At 38.1% G+C, this 26,849-nt stretch overlaps 1 long non-coding RNA gene and 1 pseudogene across 2 annotated transcripts in view; one reads left to right on the top strand and one right to left on the bottom strand.

The window, feature by feature from the left end:
* The window catches only part of LOC102150284 (uncharacterized), a 136,799-nt gene that overhangs the window by 11,874 nt on the left and 98,076 nt on the right, over positions 1 to 26,849 (top strand). The window contains exon 4 of one of the 2 annotated variants that reach the window (XR_011430399.1): positions 110 to 25,001. The exons of the other annotated variant lie outside the window; for it this stretch is intronic. This is a non-coding gene — a long non-coding RNA (uncharacterized lncRNA). Of the gene's footprint in view, positions 1 to 109; positions 25,002 to 26,849 lie in introns of those variants that run through there. 2 annotated transcript variants of the gene reach the window in all.
* On the bottom strand, positions 24,946 to 26,395 carry LOC138919850 (transcription initiation factor TFIID subunit 11 pseudogene; annotated as a pseudogene).

Here is a 26,849-nt window from a genome sequence, read left to right as displayed (position 1 = left end):
CACCTACATTTGAGAAAACCGTTACATCATCTTGAAATGGTTAAACTGTCATAACATGCCTGGATATTATCTTTTCACTAATTTTTTTAATTAATATTTTTTTTAACAGGAAGAATTTGCTCCTAGAAGTTTTTCCATGAGAACTGGAGACTAATTTCTTTGAATTTTTTCCCTGTATCTTCCCCAACAGAAGCTGTATATTTTGAGAATAACTACCTGGTTACAAGCACAATAGGCCTAAATAAACATAAATAATTTCTAATGAATGGGGGGCATTTCAGGTATGATTTTAGACTTTACAGCATCAAATTGATGGGGCCAAGAATGCCACCAGTGTCCTATAGTTCAAATCTCAAGTTTTATCCATGGATGCATATGTCTCGTAATGATAGTCCCTTCTTCTCTAAGAAACTAAACAGTTAAGTGCAGCTGGGTGATCTAAACAAGGGCCAGAGAAGAAATTTTGCAGTTTTTGAATGGATTTGGGGGTTACCATTAAACACTATATAGACTCATGTTATCAATTATGTGAAAGTATCTACAATTATTCAGAAGGTAGCATGCATGTTTGCTAAAAAAATGGATCTTCCTCCTACGTCTCTTTGTGCATTGTTTTTTGATTCTGATAAAGCAGTAGAGCTATTCATTCCACAAACTTTTATTATGTACCTACTGTGTGTCTGGCATAATGGCAGGTGCTGTTGATACCCAGAAAAAAGACACAGTCCCTGCTCACAAGCAGATGATAGCTATTAAACAAAGACGGTGCGGGTGGGCAACTGACCACATGCGAGAAGGTAAAGAGAGGTTGGAATCTCGAGTGATGTACGGATTTCTGGCTGCAGCTACTGAGCTGGTGGAGGATATAATTATTTTGGAATGGAATTTGTTAGCACCTTATTTCTAAATAGCAGCAGGCTGTAAACCAAATAAAACTCCTCCATTTTGGCTTCTTTAATGTATTAAAGATATGTACTTTGTATTTATGAGCAGGTGATTTGAAGACTGGATTCATTTCAACCATGTTACCTTGGTAAATAAAAAATGAATTTCTTGGACAAGCAGCTCATCATTTGAAAGAGCTCTTAACAGTTGGGTTTTCTAATGATTGCACAGGTGATTTACAAGGAAGTTCAGTGGGTGCCTTAGGGGGTGGGCTGAACGTTGCCCTGTCTGTTTTTTTGACTATTAATTAATATACATTTTCTTGTGTTGTTTTTGATATTCTGATGCATACAGAATTTTATATATGCTTATTAACATAAAAATTGGATCTGGGGAACCAGAGGTTTTTAATAAATGAGTTATAATTTCCTTTAAAGAATTCAAGGTACATTGAAGTACTTCCTCTAACAATAGAATTGTTATTATCGGAAGACCATTCTCCACAGGCCTTTAGTATTTCTGCATGTCTCATGAGGAACTGACTGTCCTTTGCTCTGGATTATCCTTTCATGGATATGTGTATTGTGAATAGCCTTGGAAGACAGAGATAATGTTTCCCTCTGGAGCAAAGGGAAGGCATGCTTACTGCCCATTATAAAAGATTTGAGTTCCTTAAATTCAGGTTCCTCCACTATAACACAACCCACTATGCATGCAGATGTTATCTGGCCCTCTTTGAATCATTTTGCAAGAATAATGGACTGGAGAACTGACACCAAAAATGCTGATACTCTGGCTACTGCTATTGCTGTAAGTAATAAACTATCCTTTGTCTCTGACTCAGGGATCCTGTGGCTTCTACCAGCATCCATGAAACTTTTGGCAGTCTGACCTATCAGCTTGAAAGTTGGGTGAATTCTCAGGGCCTTCACAATTCTTTGTTTTTTTTTTAAAGATTGGCACGTGGGCTAACAACTGTTGCCAATCTTCCTTTTTTTTCTGCTTTATCTCCCCAAACTCCCCCTGTACACAGTTGTATATCTTTGTTGCACATCCTTCTAGTTGTGGGATGTGGGACACTGCCTCAACGTGGCCTGATGAGCAGTGCCATGTCCACGCCCAGGATCCGAACCCTGGGCCACCGCAGCAGAGCGCACGAACTTAACCACTCGGCCATGGAGCAGGCCCCTTCACAATTCTTGATACTTACCATATTTCAGATTCCTATCTTCCAATCCATAGACTCTATATTCTACCATAATATATGAAATATTTCAAATTTTTCCAGCATTAATCGGGTAGAACTCTAAGTTTTAGATCAAATAACAAAAAAAAAGCAACAAATCCGCTTTTTCTTGTGATCACAGATGAATATTATATTTGAGATACTTCACATTTATTATACGTCATAACTTTTAAAAATCTTATTGGGAAATACTAGAGTATAAGAGTACATTCAAAGCAATAACTTTTGTGTAATTGTGAAAATTGACAATTGTTTACAGATTATTTATTTTCGATACACTTAACTGTCTTCTAAGCACTATAAATAAGTGTTTTCCTTTCTTCTTTTTGTAACCAACTTTATTGAAGTATAATTTACATGTAAAACTGCATCCATTTAAAGGGTGCAGTTTGATGAGTACTGACAGTTGAATATGCCTGTAAGATCACCATCACAATCAAGATATGAGACATTTTCATCACCTCCAAAGGATTCCCTTATACTCCTTTGAATATAAATGAATTTTTGTAACAGGTGAAGCCCTTTCCATTGGGACACTTCAAGAATAATTTCTACTGAGGAATTTTTGCCAGCTCCCAATTTTATTTCCTTTTTTAAACATTTCAAGCATTAATATTTAATTTTTTCCTTAGGTATTTACTCTGACTTGTGTTTTCTTTTTAAGGGTTTCTCTGCCTGGTCTTTTCCTCTCTTTCATATCCCTTGGAGCAGAAGGGCTAAATAATATTCTCATAAGCTCACATAAATTGGATAAACAGTATGAATTTGAAATGTATTAAGTTGCCTTGCAGAAAAAAAATATCACATTTAGGAAATAGAAATGGGTGTTAGTGTACTAGAGTGTGGAAACTGATCATGGGAGCAATGAAAAATGGAAATTATTTGTGTAATTAAGTGATGAATTATAAATAAAATGTATGCTTCTTTGTTTATATTAATCACGATGTTTCGCTTTAGGGTTTTTCCTTCTCTCAATAACTGATATCTTTCTGAGGGAAGGCTTTCTCAAGTATTTGTTTTCCTCTGGCTGTTTATAATCATGGTTCTCAAAATCCAAGGGCGGTTTTGACTAGTATATTTCTCTCAGCAGTGTAAAACAGGTCACATGGGTTACTGTGTCTTGAGACCCTTCAAAGAATGAAATGTGAGCAGAACTCACACAGCAACTTTCCCACAGCAATAGGTGTATGTAAAGGACAAGATACTTACATGTTCGAATCCCAACATAAAGCAGAGTTAAATAATGTCCTTGGTTAGAGTTGTTCCAGTTGTTCCACAAAACTTGAAGACAGTTATCTAGAATTTTTACATCACTCTTCCTTCAACCTCCCACTCCTCCCTGGTGAAGGTTTTTTCTAATTTGTGGGAAAAATTACACAGCAACTATAAAAATGTAAAATAAAGCAAGTCCCTCTGATTAGTCAGCAATCTATCTCTTTCCTTTTGCATCTGGAAATGCTCAGGTAGACACATGGCAAAACCCAAAGTATGTACATTTTATCCTCATATGTCTGCATCTTCCGTGCTATTTTGCAATCATGCCCGTCTTTTGCTAAGAATGGGATGATCAAAACAAGAACAGTAAAAATTTAAATCAATATTCCACCATGCCTTTTGGCATTAAATATGGGGCAATTGTTGTGCCTTTTCCGAAAACAGTCTACCACAAGGAGCAGTCAGTAATCAGAATTTAAGGGGGGGGATGGGCTCAGGAGGCCTGCTGCATACACAAACATATTCCATAACCTGTGTTGTACTTAAGAACTACATTGTTCCCTTGAGTTCTGGAATTCTAGAGACCACATGCAGGTTAAACTATAATTAGGAAGTACTTGGCTTAGTGTGGGGCACGGTGGCTGGGGCTCTGTTTGTTAGGACTGGATCAGCTTCTGGACGTCAAATACCCAGAGAGAATGTCTTTTTGTGAATCACCCACCTGGATGGGGAAATTTTCTAATTTGCACTAAAAGTCCAGCATGTGCCAGCCGAACATTAGGTGAGTACGTGGCCATCGCACCTTCACATAGTTGAGGATTAACACTATCCTATTTCCCCTCATTTTCAACAGAGGCATTGTTATCATTTTTACACCTGAAATCCCTGTTGAATTCTACCTGGTCAGTATTATCCATCAGTTCATAAGCATGGGGTGTTTTGATCCAAGAAAAAAAGAAGTTTTGGTTTCTTTTGTTTTTGTTTGTTTGCTTATTTATTTATTTGTTTGTTTTTACTGCTATACCAGTTCAAAGAGGACAAAGTTGTAGTAGGGAAATAAAGCAGGCTGGTGGGATCCAGAAACAACTGAATAAGTAGCTTACTAGACTGAGAAAGCATAGCTCAGGGAAGACTGAGAAATTATAGTGAGGGTTGGAATGAGGTTGACAGATGCAACTGGACTGCAGATAAGATAAAGGCTAGTTCAGGAACTAATTTCATAAAGGGAGTGCACTTGCCCCGGTTTGCCTTCCATGAATAGCTAGAATACCAAGTGGGTATGGCAAAAGGACACAACAGGCTGGAGGGCTTGGTTTTGGAATTTGGACTAGGTCAAGATTTCTGATCCAGAGAAGTTTGTTGGTCACAGAGAAGTCGTTGAGCACAATGGGTCCCAGGCAGGTAAGAAACATGGAAGTCAGGTAATAGAGATCAGAAACTCAGAGGAGAAGCTTGGAGAATCAAGAGCCCGGGAACTGCAGGTCTGCAAAGAAAAGGTCAATAACCCCGGCCAGAGATTAGAACACAAGGATCATGCTCCCAGCACAGAGTCTGAACTGTGTGGGACCAGGTGCAAGAATGAAACTGACTTCAAGCTTAAGCCAAGTGCCACCTCATCTTCTCTTTCCTGTGTGTGAACTGAACTGATAGGGAATTTCCAGAAAACATGAGCATACAGTTTGCATAAAGTAAGTTCTCTCTGACCGCGGTGTTGGAGCAAATGGGGAAAGTCATTTTCTAATGCATAGTTCAAAACTGGAACATATTTGTAACTATAAAGAAAAGCCAGAGGAACTCTTTCAAAGTGTATGATAATGCTTAGGTGCAAAAAAGTTATAATCTCTTTCAAACATCAATCCTTTACATTGCAGCTTAGAAATAGTACCAATTAATTTACTCATTAGATCATTCATTCATTCATCAAATATTTACTAAATGTCTACTACATGTCAATGTATTTAATATCTTATAAAATCAACTTTAATTACTAATTTTCATTGTCTGTTTAGATTTTCAATAGTGGAGAGTCAATCTCTCTAATAATATTAGCAATTAGTAATAGAGTGACCGTTTAGGCAGGTTCAAGCTCTAGGGAATTATGAAATTTACCAGAAAATATTGATGACAACGGAAGGAAATAAAATAAGGCCATAAAAGCCTGAGGTCATGGTTTGTGACTAAAAAATTGATTTGAGAATGTATTAACTGAACCACTTAGCTATGATAACGGCAAAGTTGGACCTCTGCGTGGAAGTTATGATTGATTGTATAGTGATAGAGAAGTTGGTCAAAACCCCTAAACTGGTGAAAAGAAATCGATTTGGTAGCTTCCTCTACATTTATTATTTGAGATAATTTTAGCAGGGAATACCAGGCTAAAAGCATTTTTTGAGGACACTGGCTCAAGTTGTTTGCCAGAAATAAAGTCTAAAAGACTCTCCTTACCTCCTATTTGTGACTTGTGGTTTGTTGAGCCAGCCATTTTATTCTCCTGAAAGAATAACTATTTTTATTTAGTTCTGTTTTAAACACAATGCGAGTATGTGTATGGGCATGCATTGAAACAGAGCATGGGATGTATGGGGGTAGCAAGAAATAAGCGAAGAACTCAGGAATGCTACCATACTCCACAAATTGCAGAGCAAAGACTATTTAGAGTAGAGAATTATTTTAAATTACAAATTATTTCCAGGAAGTTTTGTGAGTTTTTTCTCCATCAGACTAGAAATGAATTATTTTAATCAGATAAAGGAGTTGAAGGTAGGGATTTAGAAAGAGAGGGCTTTTTTTTCTTTTTTTTGGTAAAGAGGAGGGACTTTGGGCAGCTGATGGGAAGATGATGCTATTGGCAGTAGGAAGACCGTATATAAGCAGTAAGACAAGAAGGTTTCAGAAAGGCAAGCGAGAGGAGGATTGTCAAGTTTGCCTTGCAACTGAGTCCCACTGACATTGCCTTTCTTCATAAATTAAATGACCAGAACTGTTTGTATTATAAATTTCAAAGTCCTTCAGTTTGATCCTGTATACCTGAACCAGGTTAGTTCAACACAATCTCTATCTAAATGCTACCCATTCTGGGGGTGGAGAAGAGGAAAGGAGGAAAGAAAAAAAAATTAAAAATAAAAAAGGAATAAGAGGCTTATAAGGAATATTTATCCTTATTCCGTTTGTTGATAGTGTCCTTAATCTTTCATAAACACATGAATCCTTTCCTGATTTCTAAGACCCAGTGAATGCTAAAAGTTATGCAAAGAATTAACTCTCTGCTGACACAGCAGATTCATGTTATAGGAAAGTTTGAGATATGAAAATTTAACTATAGCTTGACTAAGGGAAAAACAGAGTAAGAATTTACATATAAGGAGTGATCATGCCTTTCATTCCATTCAGTGAGTGTGTGTCCACCATGAGAATGAGCTGGGAGGCATGAAGTTGTGATCCCTCAGCCTCAGTTCCTGGATCTTATTCACGGCATGAGGATCGCAGTACCGAGGTCCTGGTGTTCTTTAGCCAACAGACCAATGGACCCACCAACCAGTTGACGCTTATTTGATTCTTCTTGTATCAATCCTTCACCTGAAATTCCAAAATCTAAAAACTATTAGAAATGAACAGTATTTTTTTTTAATTAATTTGGTGTCAAAACCTAGCCTGAACTGATGTGAACATTTTTTTAACAATCTTTATCTCGCCTAGTTTTAATATTCATACGTTTACTTCAGAAATAATGTGTTTGAATACAAAATGCTTGAGAAGTTTCATAAAATATCGCATATGTTCATATTGTCTTTGTAACATCTTAATGAATTCAGCCTTCAAAGCCAGATTAAGGAGACAAGAATTACTTTATTTAATCCTCATAACCTCATAAGGTACAGTAGTTGTCTCTATATACAGATGGGGAGACCAGCAAGGTTAAGCAATCTACTCAAGGTCATAGAGCTAATAAGTAGAGTAGCTGGCTTGTTGAATTTTTAAAAATTGTTTTACATATGTTCCCCCCTTTTTGTTTTAAAATAAACTTGGGAAAATGCACCAGGAGTGTATGAAGTATAGAGTCAAGTCCTTTACTACCCTCTCCTCTAACCCCGTTTCTCACATATACTGATGCATAGTTTTATATTCATCTTTCCATCTTTCCAGGCTTTTTTTTTGGTCTTATACAAATGCAGACACATATAGCAAGTGTAAAATATCAGTCTATAAACTCAAAAGTATAAAACATGTAACTGTATATTTCTATTAAATCCCACTTTTCTTTTAAACCCTTATTTTGAGATTGGAAGAATAAAATCTCAGAACATAGGATGATCTCAGTCGATCCAAGATTCCATCAGAAATTTGGAGGAGTTCACCATCTCTGCCTTCCCATCTGCAGGTCTTCATCTATTTTGGAGGGGGGCCTGAAATCAGCGATGGTTTGGTGATTGTGGGTATCCCCTCTGTGTTTCCCTACTCTCTAGAGATTTTCTTCCAATTTATTGCTCTACTAGAAGTCCATACTGCAAACTTTGTGTCCTCTTTCTAATAGGATGCTGTTTCCTGATTGACTTCTAGTCTCTCTTTGCACTGAATAACCTTGAAAATATCCTCGGAGGAGAAGTCAACTAATTATGGAACTCACCTAGTGGGCTTCCCCTCACTTTAGGACTCATCTTCTTCAGTTTCTGCCTGCTTTGGATTGTATACTGATGCCCTCAAACAGTTGCTTTTTTGTATTTGTCTAAAGTTTATAATTGTTGTTTACACTAACTTTAGTCTGACGTATATTAACACTGATCCACATAATAACCCTACAAGGTAGGTATCATCATCATAATTATTATTATTTTACAGAATGAAAAACTGAAGCACAGACTGATAAGAAACTTGCCCAAGTGTATAAAGTGAGGGCCAGAGGCAGGGCCAGATGCCATATATGTTGAAGATAAAGCTTGTGTTATTCTGACTATTTCAATGATTCTCAAATTTAGTTGTGGATTGGAATTTCCTGGGGAGCTTTAAAAATGCCAATGCTTTGGTCCTGACTCCAGAGATTTTTTGTAACTAGTCTTCACTATGGCCCGGCTATTGAGGTTTTAAAAAGTCCCCCAGATGTTTCAAATGTTCAGCTAAGATTGAGAACTACTGTTCTATGCTGTGCTTCCTGTGATACTAAATTCTATAAGTAAATCAGTTAATATTAATTAATTTTTTTCTAAGTAATAATAGAATAAAAAGATGTTTGATGTATTTATTATTCTGATATCTTGATGATTAACAGTAAAAGAAAGGCTTCTTGAATATTTTAAATTAGCTTTTTAAAAGCTAATCCATTACTAAGAGTTCTGGTTGCTGTTATCTATGAGAGCAATGCTGTTTATGAATATAACTGATAATTTTATTTAGCTTCTAATAGGAATTTTCTACTTGTTCACTTGTTTCGTGTTTAAGAATAGGTAAGCATCTAAGAGCTGTTAGAGTACTTCTTATCTTTGTTAATCAATATAAGAAAACAGCCAATAATCAGAATAAAACCAACACTGTCATGGGAAGTCACTTGCTGATGTCTTGTGGCCAGTGGTAGACAGTGGCTGCTGGATGTGGATAGTCTAATAAGCAGCAGCACATTGCGGAAGATGATGAGTTTACACGGAGAGTCTGGGTACCTCACTTTCAGATGTTAGCCTGGTCTGTAAGACCTAGGAGGGTCTCTCAACTTCTCTGGACCACAGTTTTCTGTTCTATCAAATTTAGAAGTGACACCCTTCTGGCTCCAAAGTTTTGTGAATATCAAATTAATTTCCTGCTCAAAATACCTTCTTTGCTTGTTGTAAAGAGAATAGAATAGTTACTAGAATAAGGCATATATGCAAACATCAAAAGTGAACGTATGCTCTTTGAACATGTTTTTAACTGGTCCTATGTCAGTGAATAAACTCTATTGTAGACTGATGATTTGGAAGTCAAATGGATACTGCTAAAAGTTCAGTTCCTCAGAGAAAATTCCAGATAGAGGTGGCTTGATGTAGGCAGACGAAATGAAGAACAGTGGTAAAACTGAATAAATATCTAATGAGTCACATCCAACCGTCTGTGTCAGGAGGCAACTAATGTCTCTGTTGGGAAGTCCCATGACACTATGCTGTGTTTTCACCTGGCAAGTGATGCTGGCACCAGTAGTCACCTACATTCAAGCCCTTCTTTCCAGAATGGTAACACTGTGATTTGCCTTAGTCAGGGTTGCTATTCTTATTGGGGGAACTATGGCTGTGATAAAAATAGGTAATTAAGCCCACCAAGAAAGGCTGATTTTGTGGGCTGGCTATAGCCTAGGATTTGGGAACAATAGATAGGACAATAATGTGGCGTTAGGAAGCAGTTTTGCTTTGATCTGGGTATCACTCATAGGTTGAGCACAAAGCTATTTTTACTGGTAAACATTTGGCAATTGCTGATCAGTAACAATGTACTGGCTGTCCTACCATAGTAGCATGGTTCAGCGATTGAATCAGTGGCCGAACACTGATTGAACTAAAATGTAAAAATATCTGTACTTAAGTGTCCATTTTGCTATTGATTGGCCTTGTGAATTTGTTTTCATCATTAGCACCTTGGTATATGTGTGTATGTGTGTCTGTATTGGTTTGCTTTGGGACATGGATTCAAGAGATAGGAGATGTTTGATAAGATGAGTTTGAAATATGATGAGCTGACAGATTTAAAGGAATAACCTAAAATGATGGTCAAAATACAAAAACACCATAGGAAAATATGCAAAAAATGATGAAGGATATGAGAAAGCTGAATAATAGAATGCATTTATGCACAGATATTCAAGAAAAAATATTTGAAATACTTGAGACCTCTATGTTAAGAACAGCAATGTATCCTTAAAAGAGGCTAGTTGACTCATAGATTTGCTAAGTACATTATACATTGCTTTACTTTTTACAATCTTTCATAGTTTTAGTTATGCAGGTACTCACTTCTCTGGTTTGTAAATCCACATTGCCGGTTTCTAGATGAAATCCAGGCTATGTTCTATTCTTAGAACAAATCCTCCAACATATCAGAACTTCACACAGTCTACATCCATTTTTTTAACTTTTATTTAGTATAAGTGCATGTACTCGGGCATGAGCCTTCCTCTTCATCATGTGAGTGTAGGTGAGATAATTTGATCATTTACTATTAGGTAACTATTTTTATGTACCTTCATTTTAAGAACAAATTTACACGTTAAATGTAACCTAAGTGATGTTGGAAGTAACATGGTTAGGCAGCAATAATTCTAGAATCCTTCAGACCAGGAGTATTTAAAGGTGTTACATAGGAGTAATTCTCTTTACATCTTTCTACAAAATAGGGGAATCTATTTTTGGCTTGGACAAATTAATAGTTCCTTTTCTTGCCGACCTGCTACAAGGGTTCATGTTTAAACCCTCCATTCCAGAATGATGCGTTATAGAACCTGGGCGAGAGGCCGTGGGGATTCAGGGGCACAGCTCCTAAGGCAGATAGTCAGAACAAAGTATTCTACCAGGAAAAAGAAAGATACAGGCCTATGCAACAAGAACTCCCATAGTCAATCCACTACCAGGAAAACGGAGCATACTGGATGAAGCAATTCATTCACAGGTAAAGATCAAACCTTGGGAAAATGCATAACCAGTCATCAAATTTCTAACAACAAAAAATGTATAACAGAGTGATAGAACAATCTAGATCTTGAGGACAGATTTGAATGAGAAAGGAATTGCGTGGAATACATAAAACGGAGGATAAGGCAGAGCTGAAAGAAGGTATATCCAGAATGCAAGCTCCAATACTTACATAGAATTTAGTGTATGTTTGGTCCAGTTCTAAGCAAAAATTGTCACTCTGATGGATTTCTGTTTTAAAATATTTTACATATCGGGGAGTTTGACGGCTCTCCCTAGTCTGGAGACAATGTAATAGAACAAATAAGAGTGTAAGCTGTGTACAGGTACTGGTGGGTGTGAATTCTGACCACTTTACCTATTACCTTGTGACTCTGGGAAAATTTCTTAAACTCCCTGCACCTCAGTTTATTCAGTTATAAAATGTGGACATTAAAGTACCCCCTTCATGGGTTTTTCTGATATTAAATGAGATAATTCGTGCAAGGAATTAGGAGGGTGCTCAGTCAGTGTTAGCTTTTAGGAGAATGGTGATCTCCTCTGAGAGGCTCAGGGGTAAAGGACTTGCACTACTGAAAATGGAACTGGGCCCTGGTGGGCCAGGGATTTTGTATCATAAAGATGTAATGACACACTGGCAGACAAACAAATAGAGGCAACTGATAATACTTGGGTTGGAATGGAGAAATGGGCAATTTTGAGGGTTTCAAGAGCTGTTGAGATGATTTATCCCAACTTCTGAATTTTGGGCTCCCTTGGAATTTATTGCTTTCTTTTTCTTTTTTTGCAGGAAAAGAGTCATCCTGAGCTAACATCTGTTGTCAATCTTCTTTTTTTCCCCTCCGCAGAGCCCCAGTGCATGGTTGTATACCCTAGTAGTAAGTCCTCCTAGTTCTTTTATGTGAGCCACCACCACAGCATGGCAAGTGACAGATGGGTGGTGTGGTTCTATGACTGGGAAGAGAACCTGGGCTGCTGACGCGATGAGAGCACCCAACTTTAACCACTAGGCCGTCAGGGATATGTCATATTGCTTTCCTTTTTTTGTTAGAGGCATCTATCATTGTTTTTGTCCCTAGAGTGAAAGCTCCCTGAGGTGAGGCCCATGTCTGACTCCTCATTCTGTCCTCCCTGCACATAGTGAAATGTACACAATGCTGAGACGGTCCTATAAAGGACCCTTGTTTCCCCGGATTTGTTTATTTTGGAGTGCAAGATTCTGATGGCAGAATTTACACAGCAGTCTAGAGTGCTCTCTGTGACTGTGCTTGCGAATTTTTTTCTCTTAACTTGGGGTATTTTGAAGATGACTCAAAGTTTGGTTGATTATAACTGAGTTATACTACATAATATAAAGTACATTCATTTTACAAGAAAGTTAATATAAGCTTAATTCTATACAACTATTAAAATAGTGCATTTAATAATAAATTCCAATTGCCTTCTAATTAAAGAATTAGTGACAACCTTCAGTTGGATAAGACACTGAAAAATTTCTATTCTGATTTATCCCAGAATCTGCTTCTCATATTCCTAGAGAGTTTTATTGGTAAGACAATAGCTACACAAAAAAGAAAGAAAAAATGCTTCCAAGATAAATATATCCTAGAGTCAATATGAAAGATATTAAGAATAAAGACATATGCTTTTTGGTATGCTGTGATTGTCACCTCCTTGGAACTCAAGTCCAATACTAAGAATTAGTTAAGCATATAAATCCTGTAGATGCTGATGTCTCCAGCTGATTCTCATTATCCAAGAACGGGAGGAGAGTTTAAAGATGAATAGGGCAAGGGAAAGCCTGCACAGCATTGTTAGAGATCTCTACACAGAGGCTTCGAGGAGCCAGATTGTTGGGTGGGGAAGGACTAGGGGAGAGAAGAGCAGTGTAATGTTTGAATTCTGTCCTTCCACCGCTAAGAACATGCCAATTACTCTAGAGCATAACTCTCTTTCTTTTCTGTTTTTCCCCCCTCTTATTTTCCTTTTCTCTCTCCTATTTTCTTCTGTCTTGATCTTTCCACACTCCCTAACAGATGTAGGTGACCACGAGAGAGCAGGACTGACTTAGATCCAGTAGAATGAAGAGTTGGAATGGGTCTTCCTGGTCCATGTGACCCCTATGTTCTACCGTAAAAGGAACTCATCTTTCTTTTGCAACTAGTGAGTTTTCTTCCTGCATATTGTACAGCTAAAAAAAGGAAGCGTGTGAAAATAGCTTGTAAGCACAGTGCTTTTTTTTTTTTAACCCCAGATTTATTTGAGTCATCACAGTGCTAATTCTGCTGATACCAACTTTATACTCAACAAGAAATTTTGTAAAAATATAGAGGAAAGCTTATGGTCTCTGAATACTTTAGACATTTTCAACTGTGTAGCTACATTAAATATCTGTGTCATAATTAAAACAGTGCAATAGCACAAACCAAGGAGGAAATATAATTGTGAGACTTTGCTTGGTAGGCTTAGGACCATTAAGATATTGACTGGTTTTCTGAAAGGCTGTGGGGGTTAGGGAATCCCCTTATCATATCTAGAATAGAAAAATTCAGAATAGCTTAAAATACCAGACTTTGATTTCTAGGAAGGGAAGATTTGAATCTTATACATATTTATACCATTTCCTCCATGATGCCTACCACGTAGAAAAATGTTTAATAAATATTTGTTGAAAAATAATTGTTTGAGTGTGTAGTAGAATAAGTCTAAAAAGAGGGTGTCAAAGATCTAGAAAACAGGGAAGCATACTTTCCTTCCTTCTTTTGTTTGTTCATTGGTTCCTTCCTTCCTTCCTCCCCTCCTCCCTTCCTCCCTTCTTCTCTCTCTCACTTCTTCCCTCTCTCTTATTCTCTTTCTTTCTTTCTCTCATTTTTTAATTTGAAAATTAGCTATGTATCGTCTTCTTGGGGAATAACAGTTTCACCACTCCCCACTGCCAGTACCCTATAAATTGGATCCAAGAAGGTTCTGTTTGTTAGGAATACTTTTGAAAATATTTTGCAAAATAACAATGACCTTTCTAGCATAAGTTTTTCTTTTGTTTATTCGAACTGAGCATGGACTAGAAAAGGAAGTAATGTTTAAAAAAACATTATGAGGAGGGGCTGGCCCCGTGGCCGAGTGGTTAAGTTTGCGCGCTCCACTGCAGGCGGTCCAGTGTTTCGTTAGTTCGAATCCTGGGCGCGGACATGGCACTGCTCATCAGACCACGCTGAGGCAGCGTCCCACATGCCACAACTAGAAGGACCCACAACGAAGAATACACAACTATGTACCGGGGGGCTTTGGGGAGAAAAAGGAAAAAAATAAAATCTTTAAAAAAAAAAAAAAAAAAACATTATGAGGGGTTTTAGAGCAAGAATAACAGTAACGGGATCAAGAATGATGCCACATTTTAGTAAGAAAAGAAAGTTAAGTGCTTTTATCTTTTCAAAGCACGTCAATGGGGGTGGAGTGGTCAAGTTCATGCACTCCATTACAGCGGCTGGGGTTCTCTGGTTCAGATGCTGGGTGCTGATCCACACACTGCTCATCAAGCCATGCTGTGGGGACTTCACACATCGAAGAGCTAGAATGACCTACAACTAGGATGTACAACTGTGTACTGGGGCTTTGGGGAGAAAAAAAATGGAAGATTGGCAATAGATGTTAGCTAAGGGCCAATCTTCCTCAAAAAAAAAAAAAAAGATCTTGACACTGAGGCTTGGAAAGCAGTTAAATGTGTTAAACAATGTGTCTGGAATTTTTCTCTGGAGCATTATGAAACATGAGCTGGTTCTCCCGTCTGTGATGGTACATGTGGAAGGCTATCAAATCTATGCAGGAAAGAGCAGATGGCTCTACTCACTAGCATCTCTTAGATGTGTAGTTTTGAAGAGTTAAACCCAGTAGCCTCTTCCAATGTTTCTTTTATCATGCATCTCATCAGTAAAACATTTTTGAATAACCCCACATACAGCTACTTATTTGTAGTCTTTATTCATGTGTGATAGTCATTTTGTATACTCAATATTAGTAAATGTTTAATTCTTTCTTTTTAGATAAAGATAAACAAATAGAAGTCAATATTTTTTCCTCCTGCCTCAATTGACTATCTTGCATACTTCTTAGGGCATATGGCCTCCCACCCCTACTCCACCTCAGACACCATTGATTCAGGCCTTTCTCTAGCCTGTAGGTAAAGAACCACATAGTTTTTAAGAGAAAAATGAAGAATAAAAGAAGCTTAGAGAAATTGAACCTTTCATTAGAGTACAGTGAGAGAGAACTGTATAGTTGATCTTTATCAAAACTGTATGTATTTGTGTTTGTTTTTTCCCAGTGTTTAACTTTCAATTTATGAATGGTTCTCATTCCTTGAATTGCAGTTTCTTTCTACTTGCAATCTGCCTGCCATGTCTCTAGTGATTGTCCCGAAGGTTGAAAAGGGAAGGTCCTATGTGGCTTGCAAAGGCTCTGGTATAAATGTGTGTTGCTGGAAAGAAGTAAAGGTTTTGAATTAAGCATGGATTTCACAGGGGTAGTTCTACCACATCGATCACCCTCATGTTAGTTAAGTGAAATTTTTATTTAACTCCAAAGCAGGATAAATTCCCAGAACTTTGAATATTCTATTATGGATTCAATTCGAAGCCCTGTTTTTGAAGATCATAATATTATTCTAATTGTTAATTCTATCCCTAAAGCTCCACTAAGTCAAGTGATTAGATTGCCCTTAAATTTATAGTAGGGGAAATATTCAGCAGTTTTAGTATTAGATGAACTTTTGTTTGATGTTGTCATATAAGCTCTAGATCTGGCTATTGTGTCCTGTACTCATTAAAGTCTCAGAACGTGAGTCAAAGAAACTTATCAAACGCTTGCCCAATTTTCACTTTAAAATATTAAAATGTAGGTCCTTTAATACTTAATGTAATATTGATTAAAGCCCAATACAATAAAAAAGAAGGAAATCTATCAAAAAGAAAGTTTCTTTAACTGATTTGATTCAAGTAGGGACTAATATCTTCATATAAGAGAGTGGCTACTAAATTCTTTAGTCAGAACCTAGGATCTTTGGGGCCCGACCCCGTGGCTGAGCGGTTAAGTCCTTGCGCTCCGCTGGGGCAGCCCAGGGTTTCGCCTGTTCGAATCCTGGGCACAGACATGGCAGCGCTCGTCAGGCCTCGTTGAGGCGGCATCCCACATGCCACAACTAGAAGGACGTGCAACTAAGATATACAACTATGTGACTGGGGGATTTGGGGAGATAAAGCAGAAAAAAAAAAAAAAGATTGGCAACAGTTGTTAGCTCAGGTGCCAATCTTTAAAAAAAAAAAAAGAACCTAGGATCTTTGATTTTCTAAGATAAAATTTAGAATTAGTGAAGAAAGGCAGACAAAGCAAGTTGCTTAGAATCTGAATCAGTTTAATACTTATGTCATAAATAAATGGTCTAGGACATTGGTTTTCAATCTTTTCAAATTTTAAAATCTTTGTATCCTTCACACATTTTTATGTCAACATTTAAAGGTTTTCATTACCAAGTTTAAATAGTTGCAAATGATGTTTGGCATATTGTATATTGGGCATTTAAAAGTAAAATAGTAAATCATTCTTTTAAATTATTCAATTTAATGTCAGTAATATAGCAAAGCATATTTTCTACTAAATTTTAAAAGGTATACTAAAAGCTCTTTAAGAGCCAGAAATTTTAGTGTCTATTTTATTCTCTGAACCAATTTCCATGCCCTCTTCCCAACAGAATTATGTCTTAGTGTAATATATTTTTATGCTTTAAATAACTTTATTGATCTCTCTTTGTGTTTTTCTGTAAAACAATTATATGTATAACATAAAAATGAAAATACAACAATATTTTCTATGAGCATAGGTTTTAAGCATTAAATATTTTCTTTGAAATTGACTTATCTTTAATATTATTATGAATAAGTAGTTTATCAAAATGACAAGTAAGTTAAAGCATGATAAATATATATTAAAAATGAAATGGACTTCTAGTTTCTGGTCTGCCATGTAAAGAGCTTAGAAGTCATCACTCCAACCTGACAACAAGTAAAAAGCCAAACAAATTGAAAAACCAATTCTTCTTGGATCCTTCAGAGAAGTGAAATCACAGGGCAAACCCTTGCCTCCAAAATTAGAGAGATGGACAGATGGACACAGAGAATCACAACTCATCTGAGTAGAAACTCACGAGCAGAAACCTCTGAGGGAACAAGTAGTGAAGTGGGAAAATCTGAACCGTACTTGACAAACTTCTAGAGGCCCAGTGTGGACAAGTATGAGAGCTAAAACTCCAGGAGAACCCAGTCCTTGGATAGCTCTCTCACTTTTGTGAGTTTTACCTCCAGGAGCTCCACTGGGTTCTCACAGTAGAGATCAGAGAAAAAGTCCTTTGTGCTTCTGGCAGAGGGAGGAGAAAAGCAATCATTTAAAAATGTGCCAGAGCATTCTGGTTTCTTAGCAAAGCCTGATCTCAAGAGAAACTACTTTACCAGAGTCTAATCTGTTGGAGATGAATCAGAGCCTAATGACCGGGAGGAAGGGAAATAGCTAACTTCAGCCCCCTCTAGCCTTCCACGTGGGAGAAGGAAGACACCCAACTCTAGCCCCCTCTAGCCATTCTGTCCCACCAAAGGGGGTGACAAAAGTTGAGAAGCATTGTGAAGCTCACAGCCTACTGGTCCAGGCCCACTGAAAGACTGAGGCCTAATCATAAGACCGTAGAATGCTATTTACCACAGTTCCCTTAACCAAACACATCATGTCTGCCTTCCAACAACAATTGCAAGACATACTAAAGGACAAAAAACACAGTTTGGTGAGGCAGAGCAAGAGGCCAGATATGGCAGGGATGTTGGTATTATCAGACCTGGAATTTAAAACAGCGATGATTAATATGCTAAGGGCTGTAATAGAAAAAGCAGATGACATGCAAGAACAGATCGGTAATGTAAGCAGAGAGATGAAAATAGTAAAAAAAGAAGCAAAGAAGAAAACTAGAGGTAAAAAACACTATAACAGAAATGAAGAATGCCTTTAATGGGCTCATTAGTAGCCTGGACATGGCTGAGGAAAGAATCTCTGAGCTATAGCATATATTGATAGAAAGTTCCAAAACTGAAAAGCAATGAGAAACAAGACTGAACAAGATGGAACAGAATATCCAAGAACTGTGGAACCATGACAAGAGGTGTAACACAAGTTAATGGGAATACCAGAATAAGAAGAAAGAGAGAAAAGAACAGACGCAATATCTGAAGCAGCAATGACTGAGAAAGTCCTCAAATAAATGCCAGAAACCAAATCACAGATTCAGGAAGCTCAGTGAATATCAAACAGGGTAAATGGAAAGCAAAACAAAACAACAAACTAGAAAAACTGGATCCAGGCATATCATATTCAAACTGCAGAAACTCAAAGATAAAGGCAAAATCTTGAAAGAAAACAGAGGACAAAAGCACATACATAGAGAGGAGCAAAGATAAGAATTATATCTGAATTCTCTTCAGAAATTATGAAAGCAAGAAGAGAGTGGAACAAAATGTTTTAAGGGTGGAGAGGGGAAAAAACCACACCAACTTACATTCTGTCTCCTGCAAAATTATCCTTCAAAAGTGAAGGAGAAATAAAGACTTTCTCAGGCAAACAAAAATAGAGGAAATTCATTGCCACTAGATCTGCCTTATAAGAATTCTTAAAAACTCTTAAGAATGCCTTAAAAAATTCTTCAGAGGAAAGAAAATAGGTATAGGTCCGAAATTTGGGTCTACATAAAGAAAGGAAGACCATTAGAAAAGAATTAAGTGAAGGGAAAATAAAAATTTTCTTTCTTATTCTTAATTGATCTAACAGAGAACACTTTGTTCAAAATAATAACAGCAACAATGTATTTGATGATACTAGTTTATGTATAAGGGAAATGAATGATAGCATTGATACAAGGGATGAGAGTCAGGAATTTTGAATATTTTGTTATTATAATGTATTTGCACTACCTGTAAAGGAGTGTAGTGTTATTTGAATGTGTACTTTGTTGTAAATGGATATTGCAAACTGTAGGGCAACCACAAAAGGAAGTTCAGAAAAGAAATGTAATTGATACGCTAAGAAAGGAGATAAAATGGAACCATATGAAATGCTCAAATATGGTAGAAAAATAGTGGAATACAAAACTAGGAACAAAGAACAAGAACAAGAAATAAAACAGTAACATACATGGTAGCTATTAATCAAACTATATCAATAATCTCTTTAAATGTCAATGGCCTAAATACACCAATCAAAAACAGAGATCATTATGGGCTGGCCCAGTGGCATGGTGGTTAAGTCCGCATGCTCCACTTTGATGGCCCAAGTTTGTGGTTCAGATCCTGGGCGTGGACTTATACACTGCTCGTTAAACCATGCTGTGGCAGTGTCCCATATCTAAGAAATAGAGGAAGATTGGCACAGATGTTAGCATAGGGACAATCTTCCTCAAGCAAAAAGAGGAAGATTGGCAACAGATGTTAGCTCAGGGCCACTCTTCCTCATACACAAAAAAACCAAACAGAGATCATTCAAGTGGATCAAAAAACAAGACCCAACAACAGGTAGTTTAAAAGAAATTCACTTTAAATTGGAAGACACATATAGATGAAAAGTAAAGGCATGGAGAAAGATACACCATGCTAACACTACTCAAAAGAAAGCCAGAGTAGCTACACTAATTTCAGATCAAACCAAATTCAAGGCAAAGAAAATTATCAGCGATAAATAGAACTGTTACATAATGATAAAAGGATCAATTCTCTAAGAAGACAGAAATCCTTAATGAGTATGTGCCTAACAACAGAGTGCCAAAATACAGGAGGAAAAACTGATAGAACTGCAAGGAGAAATAGATGAATCCACTATTAAATTTGGAGACTTAAATACTCCTTTATCAGTCATTGATAGACCTTGCAGGAGAAAACCATTAAGGACGTAGTTAAACTCAGCACCGTCACTCCACTGGTTATAATTGACATCTATAGACCATTTCATCCAACAATGGTGGAATGCATTGTCTATTCAAGTTCATATGGAACGTAATAAAGGAATGTGATAAATACCTCTATGCCCACAAATTTGATAACCTAGATCAAATGAACCAATTTCTTTTTTCTTTTTTTGCAGGGGAAGATTTGCCCTAAGCTAACATCTGTTGCCAATCTTCATCCTTTTGTTTTCTCCTTCCCCCCCCCCGAAAGCCCCAGGATATAGTTGTGTATATTTGTAAATTCTTCTGGTTCTTCTATGTGGGCCACCACCACAGCATGGCTACTGACAGATGAGTGATGGGGTTCTGCGTCTGGTAACCAAAGTGGAGCATGCCAAACTTAACCACTAGGCAATCAGGGCTTTCTCCAAATGGACCAATTTCTTGAAAGACATAATCTGCCAAAACTCACACATGAAGAAATAGACAATCTGAATAGGACTGTATCTATTAAAGAAATTGAACCAATAATTAATAACCATCTGTAACGGAAAACATCTGGTTTGGATTAGTTCACTGGTGAATTCTACCAAACATTTAGCAAAGGAATTATACCAATTCTCTACAATTTTTTCCAGAAGACAGAAGCTGAGGGAATACTTTCTAACTAACTTATTTATCTATCTATTTATTTATTTTTTTTAAAGATTGGCACCTGAGCTAACAACTGTTGCCAATCTTCCTTTTTTTTTTAAAGATTGGCACCTTGGCTAACAACTGTTGCCAATCTTTTTTTTTTTCTGCTTTATCTCCCCAACCCCACCCTGTACACAGTTGTATATCTTAGTTGCAGGTCCTTCTAGTTGTGGGAACTGACTAATTTATAAGAACAGCTTTACCCTAATACCGAAAGGACTGTTATCCATTACCAGATAACAAAATACACAAAATAAAGAAAGAGCTCTTAAGACTCAACAATAAGAAAATAAACTGAATTAAAAATGGGCAAAAGACCTGAACAGCCACTTTCACCAAAGAAGATACACAGATGGCAAATAAGCCTGTGAAAATATGCTCAATATCATATATCATTAGGGAACTGCAAATTAAAACAGCAATGAGATGTCCTTACACATCTATTAGAATGGCCGAAATCCAGAATGCTGATGACATCAAATGCTTCTTAAGATGTGGGGCAACAGGACTCTCATTCATTGCTGGTGGGAATGCAAAATACTACAGCCACTGCTGTGGACTAAGTTTCATCTTCCCCAAATTCCTATGCTGAAGTCCTTCATAGGTTAGCCTAGCCTACCTTAAACATGCTCAGAACAGTTATATTAGCCCACAGTTGGGCAAAATCTTCCAACCCAAAGCATATTGTACAATAAAATGTTGAAGATCTCATGCATTTATTGAATACTGAAAGTGAAAAACAGAATGGTTGGATGGGTACAGAATGATTGTAAGTGTGTCAGTAGTTTACCCTCCTGATCGCATGGCGTACGTTCCTGTCTACAAAGGCCAATGAAAACCAGAGGAATAAATGCAGATGAACGGCGCATTTCCTCCATCAGCTGAACTTGAGAACAACTACATGCCTCAAATTTTGTAGGTTTAATCTAATCTGGAAGCAGAAAGAGAATATGTAAAGTTCATACTCAACGGCCTTTTGAAAATGTCCAAATATTTTACTGGCATTTTTTTATTTTCAAGAGTATATATATATATTTTAATCTCTAGAGTACTTATAGAAAAGGAATCCCCTAATAGTCTTATATACTATCCATATTACTTCTTGCACGGAACTCATAGACATTTCTAAGAGTTTTGGTTTTATTTTTTTTTTGGAAATGCACCTATTGATGAGATGGATAAGGATGTTTTCCCTAATCAGTTCACATATCCAGGTGAGCATATTTCTTTTTGCTAAAATGAGATCCCATTCTGCGTCATCTGTTCCTTTTTTGCTTGCTTCTAAAGGTGTAAGAACTGAAAAACCTGTTTTATCACAGCCATGACACTCAATTAATGAAATTTCTTCTGATTTATAATCCACAAATCACACAGTGATCCAGCTTCAAAATTATTTTTAGTGACCTATGAATTGACAATTCAATTAGGACCTCCTACTATTTGGTTGAAAACAAAGCATTTGCAGCCATCTATGTTGAAAAATGGATGTTTGCTCAGTCACTATGGTCATTCACTCTCTCAATTTCTGCGAAAAATACCAAAAAGTGTGAATTATATCTGTTATTCTTTTACCTGGATGTGCCATGTTTGTTTTACTTAGAAAGTGTTCATAAATTTAAATAGTGTTAATTTTGATTCCTTTTACTATAGGAGTATATTTGTTAAAAGGCCATAATCTCATTAGTAATGCATTCTTTTTCTTTTTTCTGATTTAACCAGACATAAACACTTAACTGAGAATGACAGGAAACATATGACAATTTGTCCAACTGTAAGGTACAACTTTTCTTGGCTATAATTTTTGCCACAATCTGCTGACCAACTCTGTCTCCATTTTATGCTTGCTTCTGCCATTTTATGCATCACTATTGTGGCATCTAAATAGGCAATTAACTAAATTGAAGTGTTGGCTTTCACAAGCAACACCTTTAGCCATCAATAGCACCCTGGGAATTATAATCTTTTCTGGAGTTTTGTAAAATTCTCTGGCTTCTGCGGAGTACTGCTCATTCTTAAGAGGTTTCCAAGGCCAATTGTGTTGACTGTGTGTAAAACTCTATGTTCTCAGATTTCTGCTTGAAAATATTTTTAAGGTATGCATTTTATGTCAGGAAAGTCCATAAGAGAAATCGTTTCATCTTATCGTTAACAATCCTATCATAAGTATCTTCCTGGGCAGCAATACATTACAATAGGAGGCCACTCAACAGAGGTTGTGCTCCCTCTCATTTCCCCAAAGTACGATATATCTGAATGCAGAAAATCCCCACATAGGCAAAAGAACTTGCTTCTAATGCCATATTGTGTCTTTAATAAAACTGCATGTATAATTTGGAAAGACCTGAAGCCCTTCCAAGAGTTTACTATCCTTTGGCCTCTAAAGTCTTTCCTGAAAGCAGGATTGTAAATCATGCCATTGTTTGGCATGCCAGCAAGTTTTTACAGCCCAGACAACTGCATCATAATAATATCAGAATGAGTAAGAGGCATGCCTTTCTTTTGCCAAGAAGAAAGAGGGCAGTTATGAAGGAAAAGAAGTGCTGGCATAAAAACTTTTTTCAGGGAAATTTACCGGAAGATCAATTTCAAGGAGAGGGGACATATGAGTATTGAGATCTAGAAAGGGCTCCTCTGAATGCATGAGGGCTACAGGAGCCAAAAGACCTTGTCAGCTGTGCATCCAACTGACACCATCACTGCTCCCTGCCAGATTCTGATCCCCACCTCCACCCGCTTGGGTTAGGTTCTCTCTGCTTCCACTGTTCAGAAAGCCACAAACATGCCTTGTGTACCCAGAAAACATTTTCCAAGACTTCCCCACTGAACATGGGGAGAGGAATGAGCTGAGAGCCATGTAAAGATTGGGAGAATTTGAATCCCTGCATCTTCCTTCCTTCCTGTCTCTATCACTTTATGTCCTGAGACAGTCCTCCCAGCGCCTTCCAAGAACCTGCAACCTCCATCTCTCTGTCTCCTGGTCTAGCTCGTTACAACCATTGATGTGGGAAGTTGGTAAATGAGAGTGTAACAGAATATGATGGTGTGAAATAGAATTTGCTGATTCTTGCTATACTTTGAAAACCTACTATAAACAAAACACCAAAACAATCACAGGTTCTATCTATGATAGGTCCCAATTAAAATGCAAAAAGTAAATATAAGAGGAAACAAAATTACATTTTGTGGGAGTGTATTTTTGGCTTTAGGAAGAGAAGAATGGTGGTAATTACCCACTCCGCATTAGAGCTGCCCAGTGGGGGCTGTTATACCTTTTTGCCTGTGTTTACTCTGTGTTTCAGGGGGCACCCGGCAGAGTTAAACAGACTGAAATAGTGATATGGACATCTGAGCTGTGCTGTGAATGTTGATAGCCACTTGAAAATAAATCTCAGACCTTTATTTTATAATGAAGAAGTGCTCTTTTGTACAACGCATGCACAAGTAGAATATGTACCAATTTTGCAAGTTCTGATACACCTGCACAGTCCCGTGTCGTTCCCCTGCTGCTTTACCCAGGTTTTGATTTCTAAGGGCATTCTTGGTAAAATGACTAAAATCAAGTGTATTTTAAGACAATGTTTTGAAATAAATGTTGATGCCTATAGAAACACTGGCAATTTCACACAGTATAGCAAACAGAAACTGCACAAACAACCATAATGTAATTTAGTTATTTTCCAAGTGGCTTTGGGGGGTCAGAGTTTTTCTTTAGTCTTATATGAGGCTCCAAGACTATGTTACTGCTTTAATATGGTCAAAAGTCACTGACAAAACGCTGTGGGAAGGAAAATGAAAATACAGATCTTCCTAGACTTATGATGGGGTTATGTCCCGATAAACCCATTGTAAGTTGAAAATATCATAAACTGAAAATGCATTTAATACACCTAACCTACAGAACATCATAGCTTAACCCAGCCTACCTTAAACATGCTCAGAACACTTACATCAGCCTACAGTTGAGCAGAATCACCTAACACAAAGCCTATTTTATAACAGTGTTGAATATCTCATGCGATTTATTGAATACTGAAAGTGAAAACAGAATGGTTGGATGGGTGCAGAATGGTTGTAAGCGTATCGGTGGTTTTCCCCCGTGATCGCGGGGCTGACTGGGAACTGCTGCTGCCCAGCATCACGAGAGAGGATGTACTGCATCTCGCTAGTCTGGGAAAAGATGGAAATTCAAAATTTGAAGTACAGTTTTTACTGAAAGCATATCACTTTCGCACCCTTGTAAAGTCAAAAAATCTAAGTCGAACCATTGTAAGTCTGGGACCATCTGTAGCCATTTTAGAGACAAAACGGATTTATGATTTTATTTTTATTTTTGCAAATTGGAAAACAGTTTAATGATCACACAAATAAAAGCCAAAATAACCTTAAATATTGACAAACCAAACTACTTCACTTCTGCTGTTATCCCCATATTCTTCAGGGTAAAGGATCACAAGTGAAAAATTTCTGGTTGTTTCAACTTCCTAAACCACGTGTAAGAAACAGCCTTGCTCATGGCAACTTCCAGCTTCAGTGTGAGACCATCACAGCTCCCTTGGAAGGGTTTTTTCTCTTTCAAAGTAGCTTCCAGACCAGAGGATCCCAGGGCCCTGTGCCTTTCTTCCTCTAACCACCAGAAAGAGGGAAATGCTCAACAGGCCCTAAGAGGTCAGGATATTAAGTCAAGGCCAGTATTAAACAGGCTGCTGGCCTTTTCTACGTGGAATCAATATCAGAGTTTTCAGAAAGACGTTAAAATCCTGGGTAAATCCATGGTGGCCTGACATACAGAAGGGGCACGGCATGGTCTCAGGCCATAGAAAGTCTGCAACCAGTACTCGTTCCTTCACCAACAGGCCCTTCCTGACTTTGGCCTAGAAGAATAGGATCTTCTTGCCCTTGACGTTGGGAATTTGCCCCTTCGAGTTCAACCTCCGAACAGCCTCCCTCAGATGCTTCGGTTGGAGTGGGGGCGTTTCCCCCCACCTCTCGCACACGTCCAGGGCCTCTTCTACCACCTCCCCGACGAAGACCTTGGCCATTCCGGACATGGCAATGACCACGTTCTGGGACACCGACCTGCCCGCTGTGGTCTGGATCAGACTTCTCATGGTTTCTTGCCGGAAAGCTGACCGGCGATACATTTCATAACGATTCTGCTGCTCCTCGCTCAAAGACGACAGCAGGATTTTCATCCTTTGAACCTCCTCTTCATCCACTTTCTCTTTCGTCTCCTTCTCTGTTTTGGTATTTCTTTTTAGTCTTTTGGCTGCAGGAGGAAATAATGAGGCGTCTTCCCTTTCACCTGCCATTAGATCTGAGCCGTCCGGACACCGGAGCTCGCCTTCGTCTTCAGAGGCTTCCTTCAATTCCCTAAATTGGTCTCCAGGGATTCCGTCCTTGTCGTTGGCCCCGAGGACCATGGGGACAGCTGGCATCTCACCTGACACACTTGTGTCCCCATGTTTGTCCGAGAGCGACGTGTTGGCCTTGAGCATCCCGGTGCTGGAAGACGTGGGCTTTTGCGCCAGGGTTGTCTGATCAGCGACCTACAATGAGAACGTTGAGAAGAGCTTAGATTAGTTTTACAGCGATGTACAACAAATTCCCAGAAATTTAGCACCTTAAACAAACCCCACTGACTTACCGGTTTACAATCTGGTCAGAAATCTCGCACTGGGTCCTTCTTCCAAGCCAGCAGTGGAGAAGCTCCCTCACGTGTAGTCGCATGAGAGCGCGGAACTCTCTGACTTCAGGAGGGGCCCAGTACCTTATAAAGGGCTCCCAGGATGCGATCAGAGCCACCCGAGAATCTCATTGGATCTCCTCAGTCACCTGATTCCTAACCTAATCACGCTGTGCAGGGTTCCGCTGACGCACACAGGAAGGGCGAGGCACAGGATGTGTCCCCTAAGGGCTGGCACCGTGCCATCTCTTAGAATTCTGTCTGCTACAGAGTTCCTGAAAGTTTACATTTCGTGATAATAACGGAAACATTTGCAGTAAAAAGAAGACATATCTATAAAGCTGCATTTTAGAAAACCTAAATGGCTGCACAATTACCTCAATTAATTAGGCAGCATGTCCATTTTCAGGTGCTTTGAGAACATGTTGGGCTGGGGAGGGCAAAACAGGAAACCTAAATAGCCGTTCCTCTAGCTACCTCCTGGGCGGGGCTGAGATGGCCGTTTGGCACTCTTCT

The sequence above is a fragment of the Equus caballus genome, chromosome 21, assembly GCF_041296265.1.
Source record: "Equus caballus isolate H_3958 breed thoroughbred chromosome 21, TB-T2T, whole genome shotgun sequence".
Lineage (NCBI taxonomy): Eukaryota > Metazoa > Chordata > Mammalia > Perissodactyla > Equidae > Equus > Equus caballus.
This window is presented reverse-complemented; position numbering and strand designations above follow the sequence as displayed.